The following is an 11167-nucleotide window of genomic DNA, read 5'->3' on the forward strand; positions in this document are numbered from 1 at the left end:
GGAAGGAAATGTGGATGTAAATAAATCAAATCTTAAAACAACTTATATAAATTCTTCACATGTCCACCCCATTTTACAGATGAAGCTTAGGGGACCCAAGGTCACCCTGAAGAGGAACTGGCATTCAGACCTGAGGTTAAGTTGGGTTAAGTCCAGGTATTAGTACCGTATTTATTGGCTTGTAAGATACACGAGTACATAGATGCGTCTCAATTTTACATGTAAAGTTTGGGGGAAATAATTGCGAGGTCAGAGGTAACACAGTGGAGTAATTAAGAGAACAAAGTTAGGCTGCAATCCTAGTTCTGCCGTTTATTAGCAGCATGAACTTGAGCACATTATTTAACCTCTCTGAAGCTCCATTTCTCAACTGTAAAATAGGGATAACATTCACCTCATACAGCTGTGATGAGGATTAAATAAATTTATAGTTATAAAGTACACAGAACAGTGCCTGGTGTATAGAAAGTGCTAGGTTTTTTTTAAGTTATTACATAAAATGGATTTTAAAATACATGCATTGAATGTGATCTTAAAGTGGTTTTCTAAGAGAAAACACTTGTTATGTAAGTACAGTTCAGAGAGTTCTAGTAGGAATTTACAAACTCTGGAAAGGACAAAAACTCCAAAAGCTAAGAAAAATGACATCAGTAACAGGATACACTAGATTTGCTGGTAAATGAAGCCCCCTTCCATACACACAATAGTGTAAATGAAAACACCAAGGCTGAATCCAGGCGAATAAAAAGCCAGCCACAATGCAAAAATATACTGACAGAATTTCTACCCGGTACGTGCAGCAAAGCACATATAGCAGCAAAATCTAGCACAAAGCTGCAAAACCCATCCTTGCAGGCATGTTGTGTATTGTCACATTTCCCCACTAGGGGTCGCCCAAGATCACCCAGAGAACCCCAATTCAGAATTCAATTTCCAGTGTGGTCTGCTTTCCTGCATGCCAGCTGCCTCCCCTAGAGCTAGGTGCCTTCTGTTCTAAGATTCTCAAGGAACTGGTGGCCCCAGGCCCATGGAGCCCTCAAGAGCTTAAATAAAGGAATTCTTCAGCCTAGGTACCCAAGAGCCACCCTTTGCACCATCCCTGTCCATCTACAACATAGACACATCACAAGACAGCAGGAAAATTGCAAGTTACATTTTTTAGGAAGGTGGAAAGGGGACAAAAGTCGTATGTGAGCAAATAGGATATTATCATCATTTTACAAGTGAGGAAATTGAGGCTCAAAAAGGCTCAACCTGTCCAGGGTCATACAGCTAGGGAACTTCAGAACCAGAATTCATACTCAGTGGGTCAGACCCTTGTCACTTGGTTACTAACCCCCCACCCTCCTATCTGGGAAGAGAAACAAACAGGTAGGGAGAGTGTATGAAGGAGGGGTCATGAAGGGATGTCTATTTCTGCCCCGAAGTCCCTCCATACCTTCCCCAACTGATCCAAGGCTGTCACCTCCCCCCAATAAGCCTTGACACTTGAGGATGGGGTCTAGGTCTTTTCTTGGCTCCCCAACCTAGCAGAATCCCAGAGCTATAAAGTAAGTGTATTCACTCAGCCAGGACCCCTGAACCCCACTCAGAAATGCTCATCTTCAGTGCTCTTGAAGCTCAAATATGACTTGACTTTCTCCCTCTATTGGCCCCCCGTTCCTGCCCCAGTGCCTCCTCTCAGTTTCCCAATCTCTCCTCAAACCCTGTCAGTTCTACCAGAATCCTACTCAAGTCCCTAGACTTGTCCCACTGCTCTCAGACTGGCCTGGAGCCCCCTTTCTCTGGCCTGTGAACTTCATGTGGCCTACTGTGACAGTCTTTTGTTCTCATTTTTAAAAACTTAAGTATAATTTCTATATAGAAAAATGCACACATTTTAAGCATACAGCTCCATGAACTGCACTAGCCTCTTAACTGGCCTTCCTGATTCTACCCTGACCTGCCTCTCATCCATCCTCCACAGGCCAGTTTCTGGTTGCTTTTTCCAAGTATATGGGACCATGTCCACCCACCCTTAGTTGGTCCAAGTCATCATTCTCTCTCCCTGAGTTAGGGCAACAGCCTTCTAACTGCTGCTACTCCTGCCTCCACTCATAGTCTGTTCTCTACACAACCACAACAGCCATGCTTTTAAAACGTAATGATGCTATGTCTCCATTCTTCTGCTCTCACCTCTCCAAAGGCTTCCCATTGTGTGTGGAATAAAACACGTACTTTTTACCATGGCTGCCAGGGCCTGCATCATCTGGCCCCAGGAACCACTCTCCCCTTAGTCTGCAGGGCTCCAGCCACACTTGTTCTTGTTATCCCTCAAACTCACACAGCTTATTTCTGTCTCAGGGTTTTACTCCTGGTATCTCCTCTGCCCACAACACCCCCTCTCTAAAGAACTATACATAGATGGAGTTTCCAGTTTATTAAGGATTCTACTCAATGTCACCTCCTGAGATGGCTCTCCTCTGACCAACATATCTACAGTAGCTCAACCTCACACTCTCTATGCCTTACTCTATTTTCTTCCTAGTATTCATTGCTATCTGATATCATCTATTTATTGCCTGACTCCCTTCACGAGAACATGATCTCCAGGAGGAGGAGGCTATACCTTTACACTGCTTTTACCTCCATTGCCTAGATCAGAAACTGGCACATAGAATGTACTCAATAAATATCTGTTGAAACAGAAAAGAAAGCTCAGTAATAGGGCCCCCAGCCAAATGGGCTTTCTATTTGGTGAAGGATAAAGGTGGCATCTCAAACCAGAGGAAAAAAGGTAGACTAGTCAACATAGGGTGTTGGGACCATTGGGAAGTCATGTGGGGAAAAAATCAGGTTGGAGATGGTGGATTTCTCACAGGTATATAACTTGGCTTCTTCCTGAAACTACTTTCAAAATGCACAAACCCATAAGAAAGAGGAGAAAGGGAGAGGGGACCACAACAACAATTTTGAGGGTAGAAAGTAAATGGACAAATATTATCAGATTGTAAACCAAGAATGCAATAAGAAAAGGAGAAAATTTAACCTGATTTATGCCACAGAATCCTCAAGACCTAGAAATTGACACCTCTAGAAGGGGGCATAAAGGTGAGCTGGGAGAGGGGCTGCTACAGGAAGGAAGATTGGTAGAAGAGAGTTTAAAGCAGCCTAAAAAATAAACGTAGCAGACACCTACATCCTTTCCCTATGCTACTCCCCATGCACCACGGCTGCAACCCAGACCCTGGCAGATCAGAATTTATTTTTAGGAGAAGGGAGAAGAAGGTCCCTGGACAGGTAGATATCAGGCACAGGAGACAGAAGATACCAACAACAGAGGGGTTATACAGAAGTTCATGTACTGTTGAAGCTGTCCAGACCTTCAACTCTCTTCCTCCATTCAGCTCTGGGAACACTGCCAGCGAGGCATAGAGCTCATAATGCTATATGGTGTGACTCACCCACCCCTCAGCTTTCATCCCCCACTTGTCTCCCAGAACTCTCAGCACAACGGGAAAAACAGACTCATATTAGGGCACATCATCAAGAAATTCCAGTTCACCAAGGATGAGAGGACATTCTAGAAATTTCTAGAGAAGAAAAAGGAGGTCATAAACAAAGTATCAGTATTCAGAATGACTTGGAATTTCCCAGCTGCAATACTGAAAGCTGAGAGACAACAGAGTAATGCCTTCAAAATCTGATGAAACTTCTGGGTATGTACCCAGAAGAATTGAAAACAGGAACTCAAACAGGTTTTTGTACACCTCTGTTCACAGCAACATTATTCACAACAGCCAAAAGGTGGAAACAACCCAAGCATCCGTGGACGGATGAATGGATAAGCAAAACGTGGTATACATATACAGCAGAATATTGTTCAGCCTCAAAAAGGAAGGACATTCTGACACAGGCTTGCCCTGGATGAACCTTGAGGACACTATGCTCAGTGAAATAAGCCAGACACAAAAGGACAACTACTGTATGACTACTCTTTTATGAAGTACCTAGAGTAGTCAAATTTATAGACATTAAAAGTAAAGTGGTGGTTGCCAGGGGGTGGGGAAGGTGTATAGGGAGTTACTGTTTAATGGGTACAGAGTTTCAGTTTGAGAAGGTGAAGAAGTTCTGGAGATGGACGGTGGTAATGGCTGCACAACAGTATGAAGGTACTTTAATACCACCAAACTGTATACTTGAAAATGGTTAACACGGTAAATTTTATGTTATGCATATTTTCCCCAAAATAAAAAGATCCCAAGAAAAGTCATTTCCAACCTAAACTTTTCTCATACACAGGGAAGTGCAAATCCTGAAAATTTATCCTATGACTGCACTCTTTGAAATGATATATGTGTAAGGTTACTCACTGCACCATTGTTTGTGATAATAATACTGGAGTCAATCCAAATGACAATCCACGAGACAGCAAAGATAAATATGGTATATCCATATAAGGGAGTAAGAGGTAATTGCTAGAAAGAACAAGAAAGCAGGGGTGGGTATAGTTCAGTGATAGAGCACATGCTTAGCATGCATAAGATCCTGGGTTCAATCCTCAGTACCTCCACCAAAAAAAAACAAACAAAAAAAAAAACAAGGAAGCTCTTCATGTATGGAGAAAGGTCTCTAAGATGTATTGTTAAGTGAAAAAGGCAAGGTGAAGAACAAAGTGCAAAAAGTATTCACTTAATGACCACTTTAAAAATTTTATTTCTGTGTCAAAATCAGGGTAAAGGGCAAGAAATTTCATTTCCAAAGGGCCAGAGGGGATAAATTACAACCAGATCTTCTTAAAGGGTAAGACTTAATCTTTGTCAAGCTATTCATCCTAAGCACTGAAGGCAGATCCAGGTTTTGGGGGAACTGACCCACAAATTCATTACATGAATTTGGGGGGCCTTCATTGAGGATAAAAATGTAAAATTAAATATACAAAATTTGGCACAAATGTAACTATGTATTCAAAATGAGAAAAAAAGCTAGCAAACTACAAATTTTTAAAAAATAAATGTCATAAACATCACAAAATCCAGAAGAATAACATAGTATTTTTATTAATTGCCTGAAACACCTCTATAAGTCTTTTTCCTACTTTTGGGGGCATATGCTTTGATCTTATATGATAATAGTTTTATAATATGATTTAATAGAAAATAAAGATGACTCAGTCTTTCTTCTGACATGTACGTTTATAGTTGTGTATTCTGCATTATCAAGTTCATTCCTGGCAAAAGAAAACTTCCATTTTTGATAAGTGTTGTACAAACTGAGTCCTCTGCTTCCATCTTTATAGTCTTCATGATTGGAAGAGTTTTCCATTCCAACTTCTGACTCCAGATAATTCAAACCTTGTTTATCCCCCTTTACCCATGTACTTCTGGTATGGATGCTACAGGACACCTTTATATGGTGATACTATCTGTTCCTGCAACTTTGTGTCATGACAGCCTTTCCCATACCAAGATAGTTGTCAGTATTTGAACCGCTGGTAGAAGTGACTGCAAACCACAAAAACTCAGCCTAAATATATTCTAACTCAACCTTTAGCCAGATTCAAAAAAATGTCCAGAGCCAACAAAACGCCACTTAGCAGGAGGGGAACAGTGAAGAGGGAAGACTCGGTGGAATAAGACAGGGGCTTAACTGATTACAATGATAATTTCTTAATTTGTAAATTTTATGAAAACATATGACCTCTTCCAAAGCTTTGGAAGAGACAGGGACAAGTAAGGATTCTTAAAACACAAACATCATTAGTTTCATGGAGGAGAATCTGTCTCCACTACAGAAATTCAAGGCTTTCCTTCCTTGGCCAAAAATCTGTCTTTTCCTCCAGTAAAGCAGTAGTCTCAGAATACTCCCTCCTTGGAATATACCATGAAAAATAGTGTAAGAACTCAATGCCTTGGAAGAAGTGACATCACACAGCCATGAAGACAGGAAAGATGATAAAAAATGGTATATCATTCAGAAAAAAAATGTATTGGGATTCTTACCTCACACTGTAAAACAAAATAAATTCCAGATGTAGCAAAGGGTTGAATGTTAAAAATCAAGCCATTAAGAAACAAAATCGGGGGAGGGTATAGCTCAAGTGGTAGAGCGCGTGCTTAGCGTGCATGAAGTCCTGGGTTCAATCCCTGGTACCTTCTCTAAAAATAAATAAATAAATAAATAGACCTAATTACCTCTTCCCACAAAAAAAAAAAAAAAAAGAAACAAAATCAAGAAAGTCTAAGTGAACATCTTTTGATCACTGATATTCCTCCTGAGCCTAAAAGCAATGGACAATATCACAAAGATTAACATTTGACTAAGTGAAAAGTTAAAAAACAAACAAACAAACCAGCTTAGAAAAATGTTAGAAAAAAAAGCAAACAGTAATCTTGGGGCAAAAAGCTACCTGCAACAAGTATGACGAACAAGGGTTACTATTTAAAAGGACTTGCAAGTCAGAAAGAAACTCAGAATGACCTGAAAAGATGTGGAGATAATTCACAGGTGACAAATGTCCAATAATTATGAAATTTTAAGATATTCAATCTCACTAATAATAAAAAAATGCAGATTAAAAGAACCAATGGCTACTCTTCAGCCATGAAATGAGCAAAGATTAACAGAAAACTGCAAACCCTTTATGTGGCTAAGGACTGGGTGAGACAAGCACTCATACACCACAAATGCTGTCATGGAGTGCACTTCGGTAACACGCCTAACAAATATTGTTACTCTTTATCCTAGTAATTCCACTTCAGAGACTCCATTTCAGGAAATTCTCAGAATTGCAAAAATATTTATGTAGAAAATGTTAACTGCAATTGTTGAAAACTGGGGGGAAAATGTAAGTAAGAGGGAGGAGAGACACCTCTCGGGATGCGTGTATATATTTGCATGTGTTTACATGAACATGGAGAAAGGTGAAGAATACATACCTGCTCTCACTACTAATGCTGGAAGGTGGGAATGCTGGGGGAGGTTATTCACTTTGTCTTTATATGTTTTTGCAATGTTTAACTTGCCATAATTAACAGGGTATTTGCTTTTGTAATTTAAAAAGTACTCCAGGAGGTAAGAAAATTCCCACATATAAAAGAGATGAAACCATGCCAAATAGAATCAGAACTCTATTCTAGAAACCATGCCAAATAGAATTGGAACTCTATCTACCCTATCACCTGGGAACCTAATAAAAAGAATGAAGAAAAGTATAGTCATTAAGTCTCCCAAGCCCCACAGTGGCCAACTCTGATGGCCGATTTCTATGGCTGTGATTGGCAGTGCAGGTTGGAGAGCAGACTATCAGAAAAATCAAAAGGGATTTGTGCGTGTGTGTGTGCGAGTGTGTATGTGAACTTCGTGTATATAGTCAGTTTACATTACAATGTGTCAATTTCTGGTGTACAGCTTAATGTTTCAGTCATATATATACGTACATATATTCCCTTTCAAAAGGGATTTTTAAAAAATCCCCAAATTAAAAGCACAATGCGCACTAATTAATCTGTCTAGAAGCCAGAGGGCATCAAGAAAAGAGACTGTGGCATCTCTACCTGCAGGACATAACCACCTCCCTGCCTTATCGACATCCCCAAGTTAAAATGCAATACCTTGGGGCCCATCTGAAATATCCCTTTGATGCAAACAGCACAGGAAGAAAATCAGATAATCAAATATAACTAGAAAGCTATTTAAGAAAGCCATGCAGACATAAACAACTTTTAAGTAACACTCCTTACCACTTAACCCAGCAAAGATAAAATTTAGAAAGATAAACCCCAGTATTGCCTAAGCTGTGGGCAAACAAGAATCTATATATACAATATGTTGCTTTCAAAAACATTAAAGCCTTACATGGTAGAATGTCAAAAAAGGAAGAGAACTTCAGGATTATCATGTCCAACCCTCCCATTTCTCAGATGAGAAGGAAACAGGGAATTCAGATTGTCAAATGCCACACATCTATTAGAAGCAGAGCTAAGACACCGTGATAACAGTATATGCTCTGCTGTAAACTCTGAATGCTATTCACAAAGGGTTTTTACACAGTCATTATTTTCTTTGACCCTCACCAAAGGCAGATGTTTCCACAGATAAGAAAACTGAGGTTCAATGGGTTTGGATGACTTGCCTCTATCACCTGGCTAGTAGCCCCAAATCCCAGATCCCATACCCTTCCCACCACTGGGCACTGTAGTCCAAACCCATCACGACAGCTTAGGTGGGTGGGTTCCCCAGCTTCAAGCACACAACCTGTCAAGCACTGGGCACTCAAAAATTAGATGAATAAGTGAATCTCAACAACTAGGAGAAAGCTAAGCAAATTGTGGTTGACCAACAAAATACTACAAGGCTTTTAAGAAGATGTTGATAAACTGAAATCCACATTAGATGAAAATGCAGAACCTCACATAAGAGAGCCACAAATCTCCTGGACCTCAGAGACAGGTCTTCCATCTGTTTGGTCTCAGTTACCCAGAGCTGCCTCACCTGATCACCCTACCGCCAATCTCTTCCCACCTCTCCTCAGCCACTGTCTCAGGAACCTGCAGGACTCTCTGCTACCCATACTGCCAAATCCAAATTCCTCACCCTGGCCTCCAAGGCCATACCAGCTGATCCAGCTGAATTACTCACTGACCTTGGCCTTTGCTGGACTCTTCCCCTCTACTCCACAGAACCCCATCTCCTTTATGCTACCAGATCTAGCCTTGGCTCCTGTTGGCTTCCAGTGAATATTGGTCCCTTTCCCCATTTCGATCAAGTCCAGGTGAAAAGGATAGTGGCTAGCTTTTTTCTTTTTCAATAATGAAAATAGATTTGCATGACATTCATTTGAACCTATGCAATAACCAAGTTCACAAGAAACAGACGCAATCAAGAGAAAGCCCCATCATCCGCAGACTTTAATTTAGGTTGTCAGGTACTGAGGCAGAATCACCTCATGCAACCTATCCAGTCCCTCTTCCCACTTGAGGGACCTTGAGCTCCTGAGACTCTGCCTAAAATGGCCTCCTGGGGGGCCACCAGGTTAGCCTGGGCTCTGATGCCATATCTACGTCCCCTACCCCTCTGAGCCCCACCACAGATCTGTTCTAGGAGTCAGGACCCCAGGTTCATTATGGGGCAAGTCCCTTCTCTCAGGGACCCAGTTTTTTCATATGTGAAAAAGCCAGAGTGGGGTGGCAAAATTGGATGAGAGAAAAATGACCAAAAAAATAACTTCCCAGTTGTAAAAAATTTTCCCATTAAAGTTCTCACCAAGTATATCCAAAGCCCCTTCTTGCTAGGACACTGGAAACTGTCATAATATATATACCTTGGCCATCCTCTAGGCGGGTGCTCACAGACTTACCTCATTATAAGATCCCGCTGTGCAGAGGTACCAGAATGACTTGTAAGCAGTCAGCTCCAGGTGAGGTGCATGTAGTCATTTGAAATTTTCCACCAAAATAAATAGTGCTGCAAAGAACAATCTTATTTAAGAATTTCATCTTTGTTCTGCAGGTATTTCTCAGGATAGATTCCTAGAGGTAGACATTTTAAATTCTGACACCAGTTGAGAAACTTTCCACGGTCATTCTCAAATTCTCCTAGTATTTAGGTTTTACCTGGGGAACTTGTTTACAATGCACAATCTTGACACTACCAGCCTCCCTCTACCTCCCAACTCTTCCCTTCCCCCTCCAGGAAGTTTGGGGAGGGGCTCCTGAAGCTGCTTTGTTATCCAGCTCCCAGGTGTCTCTGCTGCAGACTAAAAGAAGGAGCTGCTCCCTTCCATTTGCCCCAGTGCACCTCATCTAGCATAGGACTTGGGAAACACCAGCCTAGAGGGCTTGCCACTGGCCAGATTTGCAGGGATGTCTCTGGGCTCCAGCCCAAGTCCCCAGTGGCTTCCCCTAAATGGGCAGTCTGGCTCTCACGCCCTTGAGCACAATGCCTGTCACCAAGTGCCAGGGACAGTCACATCCCCAGGCTCATCTGGCTACACTCATTTTCCCTTCCAGGCCCCCCCTTATATAGGCTCCCATCCCACACATGCTCTGAGATCCTTGTGAGAAGGACCCAGAGGTTTTACTTTCGTACCTGAGACTCCCCAAGCCTTCCTTTTTCTCTCAGAATGCTGTGGACAGAGGACCACATCCCCAAGAAATTGTTTGGGGCCTCCACTATGGGCCTCAGTTACCCCATCTGTGAAACGGAGAGCATTGAGCAGGGACACTAACAATGCGTACTGCTGTGAGGAGAGTAGTGTGGCCAACTAGGTTCTAAGCATTTGCAGGTTAGTCTAGCACCAACGGGGAGTCCAGGTGCACCTTAACAGTCATTTAATCAGCATTCTGATTGGCTTAGGGCCTGGGAGCAAACTAGATTTCTGTTCTCAGGGTTCTATAGCTAAGGTGCAATTAAAACCAAAAGCCATTTCAAGGCTGCCGATTTCCAAGCTCAAGGGTCTGGATATCTGAGAACAGATGAAGAACCAGAGGCTCAGAAAAGGCCTTGCTCACTTTTGCGCTGACTCTGTGCTAGGCTCTACGGGGCATAAAGTCTCTCGGAGAGGCTAACAGGGTGGTCAACAAGTGCTTAACAGTACGTGAACAGAGGACAAAGAGCAGGGTAGAGTGTGTTGGCAAGGTTGAGAAAGACCAAGGAAAATGTCCTGGAGTTGGATGTTGTGGGCAGAGGAAAAAGAAATCAGACAGGCCTGCCTCCTTCAAGGGCCCGTCTCAATGGGGTAAAGGCTCGCCTTCGCTATGGGACCCACCTAAGCTGAATGACTGGTTGACCGTGTGACAGGAAGCAAAGTCAAAGCAGCTCATGGGCAAACCAAGGACTGACATATAACAGCACCTACCCCATAAGCGAGGGTGATACACACGCAGTGCCTCGCTTAGCGTCCTTGTGTTATAAACACTCTTTAAGCATTGGCTGTTTGTATCTCTGGTCGCCACTTGTGTGATAGACCCTGGGGCTACGTGCTTTGGGGTGGTGTTCGAGGAAGCCTTTTACCCAACTCTACGGACCCCTGAGGGCAAAAGAGGCGTCGCATTCTCTTACCAGCTGGGGTAAATACCCGGACTAACTGGGCCTCAGTTTCTTCTCGTTGCAAGGGGAACATCAAACCGCTGGCGGGAGATCCTGGTGGAGTGAGCGGACTAACGAACATCATGATTTGCATTATTTC

The sequence above is a fragment of the Camelus ferus genome, chromosome 19 (assembly GCF_009834535.1).
Source record: "Camelus ferus isolate YT-003-E chromosome 19, BCGSAC_Cfer_1.0, whole genome shotgun sequence".
NCBI classification, from domain to species: Eukaryota; Metazoa; Chordata; class Mammalia; order Artiodactyla; family Camelidae; genus Camelus; species Camelus ferus.